General features: G+C 48.6%; 1 protein-coding gene and 1 long non-coding RNA gene across 2 annotated transcripts in view; one reads left to right on the plus strand and one right to left on the minus strand.

The window, feature by feature from the left end:
- Positions 1 to 21,299, minus strand: part of LOC309647882 — a 655,782-nt gene that overhangs the window by 250,407 nt on the left and 384,076 nt on the right. The window lies entirely within an intron of this gene.
- KATNAL1 (katanin catalytic subunit A1 like 1) overlaps positions 1 to 21,299 on the plus strand; it is a 209,466-nt gene that overhangs the window by 137,441 nt on the left and 50,726 nt on the right. The window lies entirely within an intron of this gene.

A 21,299-nucleotide genomic window follows, 5' to 3' on the forward strand; every position in this document is an offset into this window, starting at 1 on the left:
AAAGTCCAGTGTCTGAGCTGCCTCAGGGAAAATCTCTATTAATTATTTTTTCCCCCTGTGTATGGCCCATATTTTCCTTTTTCTTTGCATGCCTCATAATTTTTTGTTGAAAAGTAGACATTTTAACATTGAGCTGCATGAGCTGCGTGTATATTTTGGAGATTAATCCTTTGTCAGTTGCTTGGTTTGCAAATAATTTCTCCCATTCTGAGGGTTGTCTTTTGGTCTTTTTTATGGTTTCCTTTGCTGTGCAAAAGCTTTTAAGTTTCATTAGGTCCCATTTGTTTATTTTTGTTTTTATTTCCATTTCTCTAAGAGGTGGGTCAAAAAGGATCTTGCTGTGATTTATGTCGTAGAGTGTGCTGCCTATGTTTTCCTCTAAGAGTTTTATAGTGTCTGGCCTTACATTTAGGTCTTTAATCCATTTGGAGTTTATTTTTGTGTATGGTGTTAGGAAGTGTTCTAATTTCATTCTTTGACATGTAGCTGTCCAGTTTTCCCAGCACCACTTACTGAAGAGGCTGTCTTTTATCCATTGTATACTCTTGCCTCCTTTATCAAAGATAAGGTGACCATATGTGCGTGGGTTTATCTCTGGGCTTTCTATCCTGTTCCATTGATCTATATTTCTGTTTTTGTGCCAGTACCATACTGTCTTGATTACTGTAGCTTTGTAGTATAGTCTGAAGTCTGGGAGCCTGATTCCTCCAGCTCCATTTTTCTTTCTCAAGATTGCTTTGGCTATTTGGGCTCTTTTGTGTCTCCATACAAATTCTGAGATGATTTGTTCTAGTTCTGTAAAAAATGCCATTGGTAATTTGATAGGGATTGCATTGAATCTGTAGATTGCTTTGGGTAGTATAGTCATTTTCACAGTGTTGATTCTTCCAATCCAAGAACATGGTATATCTCTCCATCTGTTTGTATCGTCTTTAATTTCTTTTATCAGTGTCTTATACTTTTCTGCATACAGCTCTTTTGTCTCCTTAGGTAGGTTTATTCCTAGGTATTTTATTCTTTTTGTTGTAATGGTAAATGGGAGTGTTTCCTTAATTTCTCTTTCAGATTTTTCATCATTAGTGTATAGGAATGCAAAAGACTTCTGTGCATTAATTTTGTATCCTGCTACTTTACCAAGTTCATTGATTAGCTCTGGTAGTTTTCTGGTAGCATCTTTAGGATTCTCTATGTATAGTATCATGTCATCTGCAAACAGTGACAGCTTTACTTCTTCTTTTCCAGTTTGGATTCATTTTATTTCTTTTTCTTCTCTGATTGCTGGGGCTAAAACTTCCAAAACTATGTTGAATAATAGTGGTGAGAGTGAGTAACCTTGTCTTGTTGCTGATCTTACAGGAAATGGTTTCAGTTTTTCACCATTGAGAACGATGTTGGCTGTGGGTTTGTCATATATGGCCTTTATTATGTTGAGGTAGGTTCCCTCTATGCCTACTTTCTGGAGGGTTTTTATCATAAACGGGTGTTGAATTTTGTTGAAAGCTTTTTCTGCATCTATTGACATGATCATATTGTTTTTCTCCTTCAATTTGTTAATATGGTTTATCATATTGACTGATTTGCATATATTGAAGAATCCTTGCATTCCTGGGATAAATCCCACTTGATCATGGTGTATGATCCTTTTAAAGTGCTGTTGGATTCTGTTTGCTCGTATTTTGTTGAGGATTTTTGCATCTATGTTCATCAGTGATACTGGTCTGTAGTTTTCTTTTTTTGTGACATCTTTGTCTGGTTTTGGTATCAGGGTGATGGTGGCCTCGTAGAATGAGTTTGGGAGTGTTCCTCCCTCTGCTATATTTTGAAAGAGTTTGAGAAGGATAGGTGTTAGCATGGGATCCGTTCCTCTCCCCCAGCTGCCCCTCAGGGGCACCAGCCCCATCCCGCCTCCACTTCTCCTCCCCCCTCACTCCCCCCACACCCCACATCCTACCCGGTCGCTGGGGGTTCCTCCCGTCCCCTTAGGTGTCCGTGGTCCCCTGCCGGTGCCTGGTAGGTGCCCTCGTTGTGAGAAGATGTGAATTCCGTGTCCTCCTAGTCTGCCATCTTGACTCCGTCCAGAAAAGTAGACATTTTAAATAACGTGTTGGGTTGGCTAAAAAGTTCGTTCGGGTTTTTCATCGTATGGAAAAACCTGAATGAACTTTTTGGGCAAACTGATAATATGGTAACTCTGGAAATCAGATTCTGCCCTTTCTCCAGTGTTTGTTGTTGTTATTGTTTGGTTTTTTTTAATAGCTTTTCTGAACTAATTCTGTAAAGTCTGTAATCTTTTTCATGTTTAGTCATTATACTCTGTGCTCAGTTAGCTCAGTGGTCAGTTAATGAATGGACAGATATTTCCTTAAATTTCTATAACCTATAAACCTCCCAGTCTTTGCCAAGGGCTCTGTGTGCTTGGTGGGGCTCATCTTCAACACTCAGCCAGGAAGTCGACACCTATGCCTTAGCTTTCACTTCGTGGTTGTGCAGAGCATCAAGGTCAGCTAGAGGTGAGAACTAGGGCCTTCTGAGGTCTTTTGTGAGCATACGCACAGCCCTAGGCACACTCATAGCCCTGCACACGCACATGGCCTTCGAGATTCCCATGAATATGTGGAAGCTTTTCAAAGCCCCTTTGGAGATTCATTCCTCAGCTTTTCCTCTGAAGCTTTTTGGCTAGCTAATTGTTTGTCCCAACTGTTGTTCACTGCCTCAGGCAGCTACAAAGCTCCCAGCGCAAAGCTAAACAGTTGCCTTTCATGTTTTTTTTGACAATCACCCCCCGGGAAAAGGCATTTTGGTGGAGTGAACGCCAAGTCAGGTGAAACAAGGGTGACTTTGCAAGTGGAGTCTTCCAGGGAGCTACCAGAGAGGTCAAACACTGACAGTTCCCCAGGCATGAAGCTTTAGAGGAGCTCCGACTCCATTTCCATCTGTCTGATGGCTCTCAGGCTACTGGTTTTACTAGGACTGGTTTTCAAGGCAACCATGGAGCTGGAGGTGGGTAGATTGGAACAGGGCAAGTTAAAACACCATAAGCCAAACTGTTCTTACCAAGATTTAGCCATTTAGGTTGAGTAAAAGCTTCCCAGATTACTGCAAGCCTTTAATAACTTCATGACTTCTGGCCAAGTTGGTTTTGACAATTTATTGTCAGTTTTTTTGGAAGAGAGATTTTTTGGATCGCTGTATTACCAATTAGATTTGTGTTCTGGAAGATCAATCTGGTCCTAGTGTGTAGAAGATGCTGGGGTGTGGGGAAACGCTGGAGTCAAGGAGATGAGCTGGGGGTTTTGTGGTCAACAGGGGACAGACGATAGCCACCTGCACTGAGGGGTGGCCATCGGAATAATACTCATAACAAGGCATATGTATTGAATGATGAGTTTGCTAGGTTCTGTGCTCAGTGCTTTACATACTTTTTTGTACACCATCATGCCTGTTTTAAAGATGATAAAACTACATTTAGAGAAGTTCAACACCTTGCCTAAGGTCACGCAGCTAAAATGGGGTTAGAGCAGGTTTTTGAATCTTCATTAGTCTGACTTTAAAATCCTTGCTCGTAATCACTACCCTATACGTCTAGGAGCAGGCTCAACGACTACCGTAAAAAAAATCTTCACTCAGCAAATATTTATTAATGACCAGCTGTGTGCCAGGTACTGTTTTAGGAGTTAGGGATATAGTAGTGAACAAGATATGAAAAAAAAAAAATCCCTGTTCTCATGGAGCGCACATCCTAGTTGGTGGAAGCAATAAACAAAATATACAAGCAAACTCTACTTTATGTTGGGTAGTGATAAGTGTTAAAGCAGAATAAGGAGAGGAAGAGAGAGGGCCTTGCTAGAAAGTAATGTTTGAGCGGGGATCTGAAGCTGGGAGAAGAATCATGTCCACATCTAGGTGAATAGCACTGTAGACAGAAGAAAGGGCAAGTGCAGAGGCCCCGAGGCAGGCAAGTGTCTGGCTTGTGCGAAGCACAGCAAGGGGGCCAGGGCGGTGGGTGAAGCTGAGTGACCCAGGAGGAAGAGTATAAGGAGACAAGGTCAGAGGGGTCATGAGCATCCAGATGAGTGGGCCTCGAAGGCCACTAAAAGGAGTTCGACTTTGAGGAGTGACATGATTAAAAGGATGACCTCTGCTTATGAGCTGAGAATAGGAAGACAAGGCCGGTAATCTGGCAGAGAGGAGGCGGTGCCTTGGACCAAGGTGGTAGCAGAGGATGAGATGAGGCGTGATCAGCTTCTGTCCCTATTCTGAAAGGAGAGGTTACAGGATTTGCTGATTGCCTGGGGGTGGGGAGCGAGGAAGGAGGGTTGTCAAGAATGACTCTGGCGTCTGGGGGCTTCAGCAGCTGGAAGGGTGGAGTTTCCCTTGCTGAGAGGGGCAAGAGTGGGAGACAGAGGTTTGGGGAACCAGAACTGCTGCCGTGTCAGGGCGTGTGTGGCTGTGTTACCTAGTCGGTGCCCTCGTGGAGTTTGCTTGTAGAGAGTTTTATGAACAGATCTGTTGTTCAGGGAAGGGACTGAGCCTGCGTAAGCGAAACAGTGTAGAGAAGGGGACCAAGAAATGACCATGAATAGCCTAATGGTGAAAGGGGGGAGGGGAGAGAAACCACAGACACAAATCCTCAAAAAGCATAGTCGTCTGTGTCTCTCCAACTTCATCTTGCACCTTGTCCCCCTCTGCAGAGACATCCCTCCATCAGCAATAGTCACACTGATGACCTTGCACTATAAAAAGGAATAAACAGAGCAACAGGCATAGGGCACCGCCTAGTGCGTGTTCGGTGCCACGCGCTCTGTACTTGTGTGCCATCTCACTAACGTTCAGTGTATGCTGAGAGATCGGGGGGGGGGGGAGTCTGACATTCATTTTGAAAAGATTTCTACAAAAATATGTTAAACTTGACATAAACAAACCTTTGCAATTTAAACGGGAAAGGCTCCGTTTTTGGTAAAATGAATTCAGGTGGACAAACTCTTGCCCAGGGATGATGGGGCAAGTGAGACTTCACTGGGAAAGTCAAGTTGGGCAGAGTCGGGAAGCAGGGGCAGTACTTGGGGCAGAACTCATTCACATCCTCCTAATCCAGGGTCAGGGCCATCCATTTCTTAGACGTCTCCCCAGGCAGAAAATGGACATGGTTTGCTAGAGAGAGTTCATCTTCTCCGCTTGCATTCATCTTCCTTTTCCAGGGAGCTTGCCTGTCTGCGGAGGAAAACACACCGCATGTCAACATCTCCGCTGTAAATGAGAGCTCTGTGTTCATGCTCTCCCCAGGGGCTGGCCCGCTCCTCCTCCATACGGGAATCATCTTTTCATTTGGTTGCCACATACGGTTGGCTCAACCCAAGCACTCTTTTCTCTGTAGCGTCTTGTTGCTGCAATCTGTGGTTATAGCTTTTAAAGACTTAATAAACGGATGTGTTTTCTATCCCCGAGGAATGAAATGAAGATTGTCACTTGGCGTCGTTCTCCGCCATCATGTTTTTGTTGCCATTTGTAGGAATGGGACAGAAAATGGCTGCAGCTCCTTTATTGCCCAACTGGCCACGCCATTTCCAGTCCTTGGGAAGGAAATCCATTGTTTTTGCAAATGTTCTTCCAACATTTGGTTATTTTCTGTTGAAATTGTCCTCATTCTTTCCTCTGACCAGCCCTTGGTTCTGGGATGGAGAAAGAAACCACTTTTCCCCTCTCAATGAAAAATCAGCTACTATTGTATCCTTTCATTAGATTTCTGCATCTCACTTTGTCACAGGATATTAATGAAATAGAAATGTGTATGCCTGTATGTCATGCAACTTTACGTTTTTTTTTTTTCCCCAAAAGTTATTTCTTGACTATTCCTGAGCTTAACTAGGTACTAAACACAATGCTTACAGCACCCAGGCGAGGAAACTGTTTTAATCCCACTTTATTGATGGGACAACTGAGGCCAAAGAACGTAAATACCTTGCTTAAAGCCAGTGAGTTTTCTTCACAACAGTGTCCACTGCCCCTCGTGAGATCAATATCACCTCCCAGGAAGAATTTCTTTTTACGTTTGTGAATTTTTGCATAGGAATCACAATCTGAATAAAAATACCTCATGCTTGTTTTTTGCCAAATATTCTAATACATTGTGTGTCAACTACTAGAAAAATACTGCACAGGGCTTCCCTGGTGGCGCAGTGGTTAAGAATCCACCTGCCAATGCAGGGGACACGGGTTCGAGCCCTGGTCTGGGAAGATCCCACATGCCGCAGAGCAACTAAGCCCATGTGCCACAACTACTGAGCCTGCACGCCACAACTCCTGAAGCCCGCGCACCTAGAGCCTGTGCTCTGCAACAAGAGAAGCCACCGCAATGAGAAGTCTGCGCACTGCAACGAAGAGTAGCTCCCGCTCACTGCAACTAGAGAAAGCCCGCATGCAGCAACGAAGACCCAACACAGCCAAAAATAAATTAAAAAACAAACACATAAAACTGCACAGATGCACGTGACCAATTACACTAAGAGTAACAGGTTTAAGTAGGATGGCTAGACTTAGAACTTCTTTTAAATGGTTTATTTTCCAAACCTGTAACCCTGCTTTAGAGCAGACATTTTATACCACTTGAAAGTTTTTGACTGTGCCACAACCAGGTAATTATAAAATTTGGGTTACAGTATCATGACAAATTAACTCCAGCCAAGAGGGCTCAGGTGAAAGAAAGACATTCACACTGGCAACTAATAATTTTAATTAAATCTTAGGGTTTTTTTCAGGCTACTAGTGGATACTTATTCTAGGAGAGGGGAAGTTGGTCAAAAATGTTTTGAAGTCACTTGGCAGACATTGGGAACACATGTTTGCCAAGGTTATAGATTGAATAATTAGGGATGGATTTTGACACCATTCTTAGCCAACAACTTATTTAGTGAAATTGGGCAAGTCACTGACCCAGCGATGGCCTCAATCCTGGTGGGGCTGGAATAAGGGTCTCCACGGCCAGGTGTATAAGGGGGGGGGTGGGCAAGTGGAAGGCTGGACTGGCGGTAGTGTGGGACCAGGCAGGAGAGGTATTTCCTGATATGTCTTTGCAGCTTACAAAGGACTCCACCATGAGGTACCCTTAGAATAGTGAGGCCAGGAGATGGAGAACCCACAGGACTCTATACAAAGAGGGAAGGATTCGACTCAGATGGGAGAGATTTCCAGTCTCCTTCCAGCAGGGGTCAGAATGAGGGCCGTTGTCTTAGTCTGCTAGAGCTACCTTCACAAAGTGCCACAGACTGGGGGGCTTAAACAACAGAAATGCATTTTCTCACAGTTCTGGAGGCTGCAAGTACAAGATGAAGATGTCAGGAGGGTTGGTTTCCTCTGAGACCTCTCTCCTTGGCTTGCAGACGGCCGTCTTCTCCCTCATGTGGTCTCCCCTCTGCCTGTTTGCGTCTCTCTTCTCCCTCACATGGTCTCCCCTCTGCCTGTTTGTGTCTAAATTTCCTCTTCTTATAAGGACACTGGTCCTATTGGATTAGGACCCACCCTAGTGACCTCATTTTAACTTAATTACCACTTTAAAGACCCCCTCTCCAAATACACTCACATTCTGAGGTAGTGAGGGTTAGGATTTCATATGAATATGGGGAGGGGGGGATAGAATCCAGCCCCAAACAATGATTTTACAGTGGTCACCAGATTGCTTTGATCATTACTTTTCTGCTCCACAGAAAAGACACATTTTGAGTGTGAACTCCCGAAGAACCTATTTAATTATTTACAAATCATATTCTTCTGGACTAGTATATTTTGCACATTAGAAAGCATACCCAGAAAGGGACTTCCCTGGTGATCCAGTGGCTAAGACTCCACGCTCCCAATGCAGGGGGCCTGGGTTTGATCCCTGGTCAGGGAATTAAGATCTCACATGCATGCCACAACTAAGAGTCCACATGCCACAACTAAAGATCCTGCATGCCACAACTAAAAAGATCCCACACGCCACAACTAAGACCCAGTGCAGCCAAATAAATAAATATTAAAAAAAAAAAAAAAAAAGCATATCCGGGGAATTCTCTGGTGGTCCAGTGGTTAGGACCTGGCACTTTCACTGCCGTGGGCCCAGGTTCAATCCCTGGTTGGGGGAGCTAAGATCCTGCAAGCCATGTGGTGTGGCAAAAAAGACAACCCTCAGAATGGGAGAAAATATTTGCAAATGAAGCAGCTGACAAAGGATTAATCTCCAAAATATACAAGACACTCATGCAGCTCAATATCAAAAAAACAACCCAATCCAAAAATGGGCGGAAGACCTAAATAGACATTTCTCCAAAGAAGATATACAGATTGCCAACAGACACATGAAAGAATGCTCAACAACCTTAATCATTAGAGAAATGCAAATCAAAACCACAATGAGGTGTCACCTCACACCGGTCGGAAGGCCATCATCAAAATTATACTCCAATAAAGATGTTAAAAATAAATAAATAAATAAAGGATATAGGAAAGCAAAAAAAAAAAATCTACAAACAATACATGCTGGAGAGGGTATGGAGAAAAGGGAACCCTCTTGCACTGTTGGTGGGAATGTAAATTGATACAGCCACTATGGAGAACAGTATGAAGGTTCCTTAAAAAACTAAAAATAGAACTACCATACGACCCAGCAATCCCACTACTGGGCATATACCCTGAGAAAACCATAATTCAAAAAGACACATGCACCCCAATGTTCATTGCAGCACTATTTACAATAGCCAGGTCATAAGAGCAACCTAAGTGTCCATCAACAGATGAATGGATAAAGAAGATGTGGCACATATATACAATGGAATATTACTCAGCCATAAAAAGAAATGAAATTGAGTTATTTGTAGTGCAGTGGATGGACCTAGAGTCTGTCATACAGAGTGAAGTAAGTCAGAAAGAGAAAAACAAATACCGTATGCTAACGCAAATATATGGAATCTTAAAAAAAATGGTTCTGATGAACCTAGGAGCAGAACAGGAATAAAGACGCAGATGTAGGGGATGGACTTGAGGACACGGGGAGGGGGAAGGGTAAGCTGGGACGAAGTGAGAGAGTGGCATGGACATATATACACTACCAAATGTAAAATAGATAGCTAGTGGGAAGCAGCTGCATAGCACAGGGAGATCAGCTCGGTGCTTTGTGACCACCTAGAGGGGTGGGATAGGGAGGGTGGGAGGGAGGGAGATGCAAGATGGAGGAGATATGGGGACATATGTATATGTATAGCTGATTCACTTTGTTATACAGCAGAAACTATATACAGCTGAAACTAACACAACAATGTAAAGCAATTATACTCCAATAAAGATGTTTTAAAGAAAAAAGCATACCCACATATAGAAATTTTAAAGGATAAACAAGATATAAAAAGAAGTTCTAGTTTTTGTCCCATTACCCAGTGGATCATTTTGGTACCCCCTGGGATGGAGGCCCCCTGCTTTGGGGGGACCATTGCCTTTGTGGTTACCATGTCTGTCTCTCCAGATTGACACATTTATTCCTCAGCTTTGAATACCTTCTATAAGATTACAGCCAAGGCTCCCTTCCACCCTCTCTCTTTAAGGAAACTTTCCCTACCTCCTGTCCTGTGTAGATTTATAGTTGCCTCAGCAATCGGATTTCCTCCAGTTCTAAGTCCCAAGGGCATGTCAGTCTCCTATCAGGCTCACCACCTGCCTTTCCCATTTACCACCTAACCATTTTCTCTCTGATACACTTTTCATTCTTCTTATACATAATTTCCATTTCCTCACCTAGGCTGTGAATGCCAAGAGGGTACGGATTAGTCTCAGATCTGTTTTCCTAGTGCCCGGCATGCTGCTGGGGAACAGCAGGGGCTTCTTAGACTGTTGACATTATAACTGTCCACATCATCACGTGGTGAAATAGAAAATTAACAACTCACTATTGATTCAGAGGTGAAAAATGCAAGTCTTGCAATTAAGCCTAAAGGTAGATCTGATTGTAACACAATTAAAAAATTAATAGCCGTCTGAGTTGCCCTTGTAGATAGTCCTTGGGGAGTAAAGAAAGACATAAAAGTCATTATGTTTGGCCTTTGTTAGTGTTTCCAGTGTGCGCGGCTCAGGGCTGCAGGTAAGGGGGCATCCACTTGCAACTTCAGCCCAGAGCTGCTGCGGGTGAATTGGCCCTTAGTGTTGCCTGAACTGTCACTAGAGGAAAAGCAAAGGCAAGATGGGGAGATGTGGGAGAGGGTACCCTGAGGAAGAGGCCAAAGGACCACGAGGAAGAGGAAGCCGCCACAGTCCTGCCCGCAGATGAGAGGAAGGCATAGTTAGCGAGCCAGGCACTGTTTAGTCTTCCCCACGGGAGCTCCTTTAGGCCTCCAACACCACGGAGTAGAAAATATCTGCATTTTCTAGATGCTGTTACTTAGAGAAGTTAAGTAATCTTCTCAATATCACAGAGCTAGTAGGTGAGTGGAGGAGTTAGATTGGAACCCAGGGCTGTCTGACTTGGGGGGCACTGGGGCTTCACCTAGCATCTCACTGAGACCTGGTGATCCCAGGTGATGATCCCAGGTGATACCCTGTTTCTAGCATCTTTCCCTGACTCTCCTACTTCTCTCAAAGAGTGTCTGTGTCCTAGTCCCCCGTAGAGCTGTCTTCTCATTGAGGTGGGCTGGCAGTACGAAGGTGGTGATTACAGATCACGGGCCAACTTCCCTCTCTGGCGACCTGCGTCCATTCTGACATGGGTCTCATGGGGACTGTGCCTGACACAGACTGGAAGAGAGATCTGAGAGTGGGCCAGCCTGTGGGGCTTTCCCAGATCATGTCATGCAAGCAGTCGTCTCTTGTGGGTCCTATCGAGGCATGTTGGGTTTTGTCTGGGTTTAGTCCCGATGACAGTGGGGGACTAATTATGGGATGTTAGACTCTCAGCAGCCCTTACCCTGGGCTATGATGTAAAGACCACCAGTGCATGTAAGGACAGACTCTGTTGCTTAATCAGCATGGAGAGGGAGTGAGTTCCGTTTAAGAGCCTTTCTCCTCGTGCTGGGCCTCCCTTCCTGGTTAATTAGGGACATGGGGTTGGCTGTGCTCTTGCATATGTTCTTGGTGAACTCTGCTCGCTGACCAGACCAAAGACTTTTCCTTTAGGCTTATTTGCCAGCAGACTCAGCTTCTAGGGCCAGGCGACTGATGGGGCTCAATATACCTCATCAAAACTGCACACCTCGTCACAGGAGGGGGCCTTGGGCATTTGGACATCCTGTCTGAAACCTGCCCTTGGGTCTTTCTAAGTCAAAGGAAAAAGAGTCTCTCCACTCTTTCGAGCCCCATTCAGCCTTAACAAACCTGATCAAATTTTCAAGTTGTTGATCATGCCGGGCGTGCCTTTGTGTGTGCTGGTCCCACCGTGGGCTCAGTGACGGACAGTGGGAGACGCCGACGTTAACACTGAAAAATAGCAGGGCCCTAGGCTCCGCGCACTTGGACCTTAACACCGTTATTTCATGTGCTCTTCACAGCCACGAGAAAGGCACTGTTATCCCTGTTTCACAGATCGGGAAGCCGAGGATGAGAGAGACCAAGTTATGCCGTTGTTGGCAGAAAAGCCAGGGTCTGAACTCAGGCCTGACTCCAGAGCTCGTGCTCTTTCCTCAGCCTTTGAACTCAAGAGAATGTATGACCTTTGTGTGGTGACAGGGCAGCAGAGGCCAGCCACGCTGTTGCTTATTAATCCTAGATTGACAGGCCATTGCTTGGCTAAGCAGAGGACTTTATTTTAGCTTTTTGTACATATCTCTGTATTGGGAGCCATTGTTTTGTTCTTTCCTCAATGGATAAAGCTTCCATCCACCTGGCCCCAAGTCAGTAAACCCCATCAGGTGTGTTTTAGAGTCTGACAGACATGGACTTCACCTTCCTGTACCAGATGGTACTTGGGTTCATTTTACTCCAATGAGATGGGAATTGCAGGACGCCGAAAGGCAGAGACAAGCTATGGGCTTCATGTTCCATTTTTTCCTGCTAAATGCAATGCCAAGTACCACCCAGGTCGTACCTGCCTGGCTCCAGCCCCCTGCCAAGCGTGGGATTCTTCAATGATCCAACCAGTCCGGGACCCTAGAGCTGGCACGGATCCTTTAGTGATGAGGGCAAACAGAGGATTTGCTGGCCCATCTCAGCCCAGCCCTTGCAAGGACAGCCCGTGCCTCTTCTAGCAAAAGGATGCGTGCGAGTTGCCATGACTTCTCCCTCAGGGCCGGAATTGTAGGTCCGTAGTCACATCTCATCATAACTTTATTTATCTTACTCATTCTAAGGGATGCATTTCTCTCCAATTTATTGACAAAGAGATTGTTAAAAGAGCAAACAGGGATGATTCCCAAAACGGGGAGTCGGTCATTGAGCAGGGAATTTGCCAACTGTATTAGATTGCTAGGGCTGCCGTACAAGGTACCACGGACGGGGGGGCTTGAACAACAGGAATTTATTTGCTCACAGTTCTGGAGGCTAGATGTCCAGGATCAAGGTGTCGGCAGATTTGGGTTTTCCTGAGGCGTCTCTCCTTGTCTTCTTATAAGGGCACCAGTCATATTGGATTGGGACCCAAACTAGTGATCTTATTACCTTCATTAACCCCTTTAAAGGCCCTTCCTCCAAATACAGTCACTTTCTGAGGTACTGGGGGTTAGGGCTTCAATATAGGAATTTGGGCGGGGGGACACAGGTGAGCCCAGAACTCTGAGGTTATATATCCTCCTCCCTTGAGGCAGAGATGTAGCTCCTCTCTTAGAACGGACCAATAATCTGGGTTTGTTGACATCCTTGGCTTCCCAAGAGAAGGAGGAATCACGTGCCCACGTCGGGGTGCCTCAGGCCTTCTTGGGGGATTCTCTGAAGGACCTCCCACAACAAAGTGCAAAGATCTTCAGCTTCCTGGTTTTCTAATTTTACAGAAGAGAAAACTGGGACCAGCGAGGCGGCCTGACTTATCAAGGTCACATGGTGAGTCACGAGAGCTAGGATGGCACGGTCTCCCGGGGCATCTGCTGCAAAGCACTACTGTGCTTCCAGGGAGCTTTGCTGCCTCTGGTCCCATCAGTGGAAAGACAGCAGCCTTGTTCACTCCATGTCCTCCAGGGGGAGCTCGTGAGAAGAGCCCACAAAGCTCTACAAAAAGCAAGGAACAGTGCTCTTTAAGAGAACATTTTTCTAAAGCAAAGAACCTTTGGGAAACTGAATCTCCAAGTGACAGAGTGTGGGGTGGTGGAAAGTGCTTGAACTGGCGTCAGAACAGCTGGGTTTTGTCCTGGCGTTACCAGGAATCGTTTGTACGGCCCTAGGAAAGTCACTTATGTCCGGAGAACTCAGATTATCGATAAGATGAAACTGTTTCAAACTTGTTTGATGGAACAATTTCTCAGATTCCACATGGTGGAAACCTGGATCAGAAATCCAGTGCATAAAATGGACAAAGTGGGAGCTGCACTGGTTGAAGGTGATGTGAAGACAGAGACAGGAATGCATTCACTCTGAACACCTTCCCAAACCCCCTCTTCCCAGGACCCTCAGGGTCCCACACAGTTTGAGAATCTCTGTAAGTCTCAACATCACCATATTTCTTACCAGGAGATGGCTGTCTTACCTTGTTTCTAAGCTGTATCATTTGGAGGAAAAGTTAGCATTAATCAAACTAGTGTGTGGACTTGCTGAGGAAAAATGCCTCCAGAGTTCAGCTGCTGAGGAAACCTGCAGTCAACATGCCTTCTTTGACTTTGCTTTATGACAAGGTGCCATCTGAATCCATGACCAGACACCCTCCTCACATCCTACCTTTCTGCCTCCTGAGGAATTTGATCCTAGACTGGCATGAAAGAGACGGATTCTCACTTCCCCCAACCATCTTGGTGAGACCTTTAAATTAACAAAGCATGGGAAAACAGAACAATAAAAAACCCCAAAAAACCTAAATGAGTATTAACTCAAACAGAGACTTTCACTTCCAGTATGGTGGACTACCTAATAACCACATCAACCCCACCTTGAGAACAACTAGAAAAACCAGATGAACTGTTTTTACAAACTCTGTTGAAGCTATCAGAGAGCTCCCAAGGCAGCCGGGACTTGAGGGGCCAAAATCAAGGAGAAGAGGGAGTTACAGAGAGGGGAGCCTTCCGTTCCCCTACCCCATGAGGCATTTGCTAATTTCTAAGTGCCAGCTGAGGGGCTGAGAAACTGAGTAGAACTTTCAGTCCCATGAGGCTGGAGGAACAAACATTCGAGCTTGGGTCCTGCCAAGGAGGAGGGGGCTTAGTAAACACTCCAGGCTTTTGAGTGGGGCAACAAAGGGGTTACCCCCAGGCATAAGGGTGAGTCAGGAATGGACCAGCCTTCACAGACTGAAACCAGCTTTGAATCAGCTCATGTAGGATGGGTTAAGATAATCTGCCCAAGTGCCTACTCAAAATAAAAGTAAATCTTCTCTGGAGGCAGGCAGATAACATCCTTTTAAAACCTCAGATTAGGACTTCCCTGGTGGCACAGTGGTTGAGAATTGCCTGCCAATGCAGAGAACACGGGTTTGAACCCTGGTCCCACATGCTGCGGAGCAACTAAGCCCGTGCACCACAACTACTGAGCCTACACTCTAGAGCCCGCGAGCCACAACTACTGAGCCCGTGTGCCACAACTATTGAAGCCTGCATGCCTAGAGCCCGTGCTCTGCAACAAGAGAAGCCACCGCAATGAGAAGCCCACGCACCGCAACGAAGAGTAGCCCCTGCTCGCTGCAAATAGAGAAAGCCCACGCGCAGCAACGAAGATCCAACGCAGCCAAAAATAAGTTAATTAATTAATTTTTAAAAACCCCTCAGATTATCTCTATAATTTTATATGCAGCATATCTAGCATTCAAAACAGGCAGACAGATAGCTCTAAGATCCGGGTTAAGAAATGGCTGGGGTGCTGTCCAGGGTTTTCTGTAGTTGTGTGTTCTCTTTGTGTGTGATACCTCCTGGCAGCTGCTTGGAAACAGGCCCCCGTGATGTTAATAATAATGGTATCTGAGCATGCTGTGAGCTGTACACATGCTTTCTCGTTTACTCCAAACAACAACCCTAGGATGTCGATATTAGTTTTCCCATTTTACAGATGAGAAAACGAGCTGGGGGATTTGACTAAATCTAGCCGCCTGCACAGCCTGGGCTGTGAACCACAAAGTGGTACCGTTCCCCTGAGGTGTTTTTTTTTTTTTTTTGACATTTAACATTTAATTGTTTTTGATCAGCATTAATTAGTCACAGCCCTGAGGCGTTCTCATTCACGGATGTTTGTGGGGCGATGGGCTCAGTGGATGTTGTCTGTGATCTAGCATCAGTGCCTGGGTTAGGACTTGCCAAAGCCGACATTCATCAGGCCCCGTGTATGGGCTGCCGGCACCTTTACTGCAGTAGCACGAGCCCCCGTACCTGCCGAGGCAACGCATCACACCTCTGGTTGGGACTCCCCAGCGTCCACTCTTAGACAACCCAACCGTTAATGCCTGGTGACAGCTGCCCCAGCGTGGAAGGAATTCCGTGGCCTCCCGGCTGCATGGAAAACGCCGGTGCTGCCACCACGCCCTTAGGGCCCACGGACATCTCCTGGCAACTCTGGGGTCCAGCCCTATGTCAGGCCTCTTGCCTCCAGGGAGCGTGGGGGACACTGCAGGGCGTTCCTGGGGAGCACCTGCGTCAGGAGGCTTCAAGCTGCGCTCCTTGGGGCCCTGGCAGTTCTTTGGAGCCGAGGGGTAGGGGAGTTTGGGGAGACAGTGAATAGGTGGGCCTGCCCATCCCTATTACAGCAGCGGTGTTTATCGAGGGTTATTTGCCCTCGATATTGAAGTTCCATGAAGATTTCAGTTTTTAAAATATTTGCTCAATTTTTTTAATTTAAAAAAGTATCCAACTGTTTAAAAAAATGTTGAAAGACTACCTTTCTAATCTAAGCCTCTTACTTGAAAGATGAAAATTTTCATGCCCAGAGAGCGTAACTGACGTGTCCAAGATCAGGGAGGTAACGGCAGACCACAGACCTGGTTTCCCGACGGCCAGGCTGGCGTGTCGCCCCTGTACTGCGCCGGGTCCCGTAAAGGTGGGATGATGAACTGGACAGTGTGGTGACACTGAGCCCAGAGGACGGGATGGATGGTCCCCCCCAGCAGACAGGAGTGGGTGACAACGAGGCCCCTTGGTGGATAAGGACCATCTAGTTACACGTCCATCTAACAGGGGGCCCGGATGCAGGTCTAGGCGGTTCCCTTCCTCTGCACTGCTCGGCCCCATGGCACACCGCCCACGAGCTCTGATCCGGAACGGCCCCGGCCCTCTGTGGGGAGAAGCTGGTGGGCTCGAGGCAAGCCGCCACCGCTCCCAGCAGGGCGGGCCGCGCTACTCTCAGCCTCGCCGTTGCCGTGCCCACACCCGAGGCCCCCGCCGGCTGGACGGGCAGCCCTCCGGTACGACCTCTTCTGGCTCTCACTTCAGCCTTGAAGTCCCCTCCCCGGCACCTCTGACAGGTACCCCACCTGGAGTAGAGCTGGACATCGAGCTCTCTGTGCCAGCGTGGACCACGGCGAAGGGAGCGGACCCGGGCGCGTCCTCACGGGTCTCACAGACCCGGGGAAATGAACAGAGCCCTCTCTCCTTGCAGTTGCGCTGTTGCTGGACCAGGCGGTCAGGGTGTCCCTTTGAGGAGGGGACGTGTAGGCAGAGGGGCAAAGGGGGAGGGTGCGCCAGGCAGCGAGGGGGATGAAGACATGGGCAGAGGCTCAGCGTGCACCAAGGCCCCGGGGTCAGCGTGGGCTCAGCCGCTTCATGAAGGCCTGGGTGCGTGGAACGTAGGGACGGAGGAGCGTGGTGAAAACTGAGACTGGTGAGGGTCTTGCAGGAGGTGGTGTAGGGTCTGGAACAATCCAGGGTGGGGCTAAGTGTATGGACGTGGGGTCAGACCGCCTGGGTCTAATTCTGGGCTCTGCCTCTCCCTAGTCTGTGATTTGGGGCAAGAACCCTAACCTCTCTGGGCCTCAGGTTCCTCATCTATAAAGTGGAAGTGTATGGTAATAGATGTCGCACATTGTAGGGCTGCTCTGAGTTAACGTGCGTACAGCATTTAGAACGGTGTCTGCCGAGAGGTTAGCGTAGCCCCCCTTGGGCTTGAGAGCCGGGAGTGTGAGGAGGCTGCATTTTCGAGAAGTTTCTGTAACTTGCCCAGGGTCACACAGGGCGGGTGGCAGAGCTAGGATTCCATCCAGATCGTCCTGACAACTGAAGCCTGTTCTTTCCGTGGCACAAGCCAGTTTTCTGGGATCTCAGATCTTCTGGTCAGAGGGACTGGGGAGAGCGCCCGGGGAGCCATGTGCCTTCGGGCAGGAGGAGCTGCATCTTAGGGACAGGCCAGGGACAGACCAGGGACAGGCCAGGGACAGGCCAGGGACTTCGGGCAGGAGGAGCTCCACCTTAGGGACAGGCCAGGGACAGGCCAGGGACTTCGGGCAAGAGGAGCTCCACCTTAGGGACAGGCCAGGGACAGGCCAGGGACTTCGGGCAGGAGGAGCTCCACCTTAGGGACAGGCCAGGGACAGGCCAGGGACAGGCCAGGGACAGGCCAGGGACTTCGGGCAGGAGGAGCTCCACCTTAGGGACAGGCCAGGGACCCGGAGGCTAAGGTTTGCCTGCGCAGCCAGAGAGAGGAGACTCGGGCCTCGCTCTCTGTTCCAGGCTGCAGAGAACTCGCTGCCCCCAGTAGCCCGCCAGGCTTTGTACAGAGCTCTTACAGCTCTGCTGTGATAAACAACCTGCTTTCCCCAACGGCTCTGGGTCGGAGGAATCAAAGGGGTGTCACTCCCCTGTTTGCACAAAGGTTACCCAGGCTGAAGGCACAATGAGACCGTGATCCCCAGGGCGGGGCGGGCGGGCGCCGGCGGGCAGGACCAGCCCCATGCAGGCTCCGGGCATCCTCCAGACCATGCTGGGGACCTGGAGCCTCTGCGCAGAGAAGCCCCTCACCTAGCTTTCCATTCGTGAAACCGAGCGTGACCTTCAACACTCACTTTGATTTTGCGCTGCCAAGCTTCCCGCGGCCGGGCCGCCACCGTCATCAGGCTCTTTCATCCGACGCCCAGACCCTCTGTCCCTGCTCCGCCCGCCGAAGTGCCCGCGCTCAGGTTGTCATGACAATTTTCACTGAGAAGCTGTTTCTGGAGAGGGAGCGGAAAAGAAACAGGGAAAAAATGCTTATTAACGTCAGGCCTGGTGGATCTCAGGATGTCAGTGGTGTTAATACATGTCACGATGATCTCTCATGAGACCCCGGAATGTCTGTCTTCTCCCAGCGCGGAACTGGGAGCTCAGCTGTTACGTTGTAGCAAAGCAGGAAGTCCAGAATCCACCAGACATTGCTAATTACCATCATAATGGTGATAATGATTGAATGTGAGCCTCAAAGCCAGGTTTCTTCTGGCACGATCCCTTAGAGAGCTGGTGTAACTGTTCAGGCCATATAGGCCACAACTCACTTCTAGGCGGTGGTCAGAGTTATCCTGACAACGAGACCGTCCTCTGCCCCTCTGTCACAGGCCATCTGGCCTCCATCAACCATGTGTCCAGGGTGCCCCACTAATCCTTGCAAGCAATCTGCAAAATGAAAAGTAAAACTCAACAGCCCATTTCACAGATCGCTCACTGAGTCCTCCAGCAAACAGTGGGGACTCAGGGGAAGTGACCCTCGGGCAGACCTCAGCGTGTCCTGCGGAAGAACCAGATCCCAGGCCCTACTGGGACCAGTCGTGGTGAAAATCACAAGCTGAGTAAGGTTTATATTTTTCCCTGTTTTTTTTCTCATCATTAAACAAATGCAATTTCACTGTGGTAAATCTGAAAAAATACAGAAAAGGCAAGATCATCCACGATCCTAATGCCTGGACTGAATCCCAAAACTGAGGAAGGAAGGATGTGATTTATAATTGCTTCATCCTTGTCCACCCAGGCTTGGCAATGGATGTGATCAGGGCAGGAGGCGTCCAGAGGTGGCTTGAGGGCCGGCCTGGGCACAGCTGTGTCTTAACGGCCCTTACTGGGTGCCAGCAGATCCCTGCAGGGTCACATCCACGCCCGCTCAGCTCCACACCTCTGCCCAGTGTTGAGCCGTGTTGGACCTTTGAGGCTCTGAATGTTCCTGGGCTTTCGCTGGTTAGAACTCGGGGACAAAGTGGAAACTGTACGAAAGTGAGATGTGAGATGACATTCATTTCTTCCGGCATTTACTGAGGCATTGTGAGCACAGGGATACAAAGACGCTGCAGGCCCCTTTCTTAAAAAGCTCACAGACTCGCCTGGAAACAGATGCTTAAACCAACCAGGCAGACAGTGCTCAGCAATGTATGTCATTTTGCAGAGGAGCAGACGAAGGTGGAAATGCAATGCAGTCTCCAGGGGCTGGAAGGAGCCGCTCCCAATTTCGAGATTGACTGTCAGGTGTATCCATGGGAGCCAGCCTCCAAGGTGGCCCCAGTGGCCTCACCACCTGGTACTCACACCTGTGTAGTCTCTTCCCACATGGGGCCAGGGCTCGTCTGGGAGCCCTCAGCAGACAGAGCACGACAGCACTGATGATATGCATCTTCCAAGGCTAGACCTAAGGGGCACTGAACGTCACCTTGTTCTCCTGGACCACTCACTCTGGTGAAAGCCACCAACATGTCTTGTGGACACTGAGGTAGCCCAGTGGAGAGGCCCACGTGAAGAAGAACTGAAGCCTCTTGCCAACAAGCCAGCACGTGAGGGAGCCGCCTGGGAGCAGGGCCTCTAGTCCCGGTGGAGCCTTCAGATGAGACCACAGCCCTGGCTGACATCTGACCGCAGGCTCACGACATAGCCTGAGCCAGAACCTACAGCCAAGCTGCTCCTGAATGCCTGACACACAGAAACTGTGAGAGATGTCAATAAAGGATCATTGCTGGTCTTAAGCCACAAAGTTTGGGATGATCTGCTCTGTAGAATTAGATAATAAGTACAGTACCTCCTGCTGCTCTCTTCGGAAGGAATCCTGTACTAGCTCCCACTTACAGAGTGATGCTCATGAGATGAGTATTGTTTTTAATTCCATCTAACAGATGAAGGTGTGAGGGCCCAGGCAGGGGAAGGGATTTGCCCAAGGTCAGATAGACAGGTGGCAATGCCAGGGTTGGAACACAAAGCCCCCGGCCCCAATGCCCAAGCTCTTACCTACAACACTACATTATATCTCCTTGTAAATGCTCAATCCGGAAAGCATTTATTGAGATCCTGCTTTGTGCCCAGCACACTGCCAGGCCTTAGAGGACAAATCCTGCCCCAGGATGCTGAGAGGTGGGCCCTGGCAGCATCGGTGTAGCACTGGCCTCCCTAGTGCTGGCTTCAGGCCCGCACGCCCGCCATCCTCATAGCAGGCCAGGGAACTCACCTGTGGCCTCCCCCGGACCCTGGGCTGCCCACTCCTTGGGACTCTCTCTCCTCACCCCTTCCCCACCAGCTGCAGTAAGGCAGAGTCTCAGCCGTCCCAGAGACGCACCCCAGGCCCTGCTCCTGTGAAGGGCTTCCTGCTAAGCACTGACAGGCAACATGCTGGGAAAGAGAAAGCAACCAACAGCGGAGTGATGACAAAGGTCACAGATGCTCATAATGTTTGTAGAGTCCTGATGCTTCATGCAACAATGTTTGTTCAGCATCTCCCATGGGCCTGACACTGTTATGGGCACTTGGGACACATCTGTGGAATAAGCAAAGATCCCGGCCCTGAAGTAGCTTTTATGGAGGCGGTGGACGGTGGGCAGGAGGAGGGACAGATAGTAAACGATACACTAAATGAAATAGTATGCTAGAAGGTGTAAGTGCTGTGGAATAAAGAGAGTGGAGAGCAGACTAGGAGAGACAGGGAACGCAGGGGAGGTTGGTGCGGGGCTGCAGCGAGCACGGATTCGGGCGTGGCGAGGATGGCGCTCCCGCGGGCGCGGGGGAGGAGCCGGGAGTGAGCACTCGCCCCAGTCCGCCTGCGCCTGAGCGGATGCTGGAGTTTCAGTACCGAAGTCCCGGCACCTTGGGGAGAGGAGGCGGAGCCTAAGAGCTGGCGGGGCGGACGCGGGGGAAGCTTGGTCCAGGGAGACAGCTGGACCCGCGGCTCTCAGCCAGGAGTGGTTTTGTCCCCAGGGGACACCTGGCAGTATCTGGAGACATTTGTGGCCGCCAAAGCTGGGAGTAGGGGATGCCACTGCATGTAGCGGGCAGAGGCCAAGGACACTGTTAGAC

The sequence above is a fragment of the Balaenoptera physalus genome, assembly GCF_965194825.1.
Source record: "Balaenoptera physalus genome assembly, chromosome: 18".
NCBI lineage: Eukaryota > Metazoa > Chordata > Mammalia > Artiodactyla > Balaenopteridae > Balaenoptera > Balaenoptera physalus.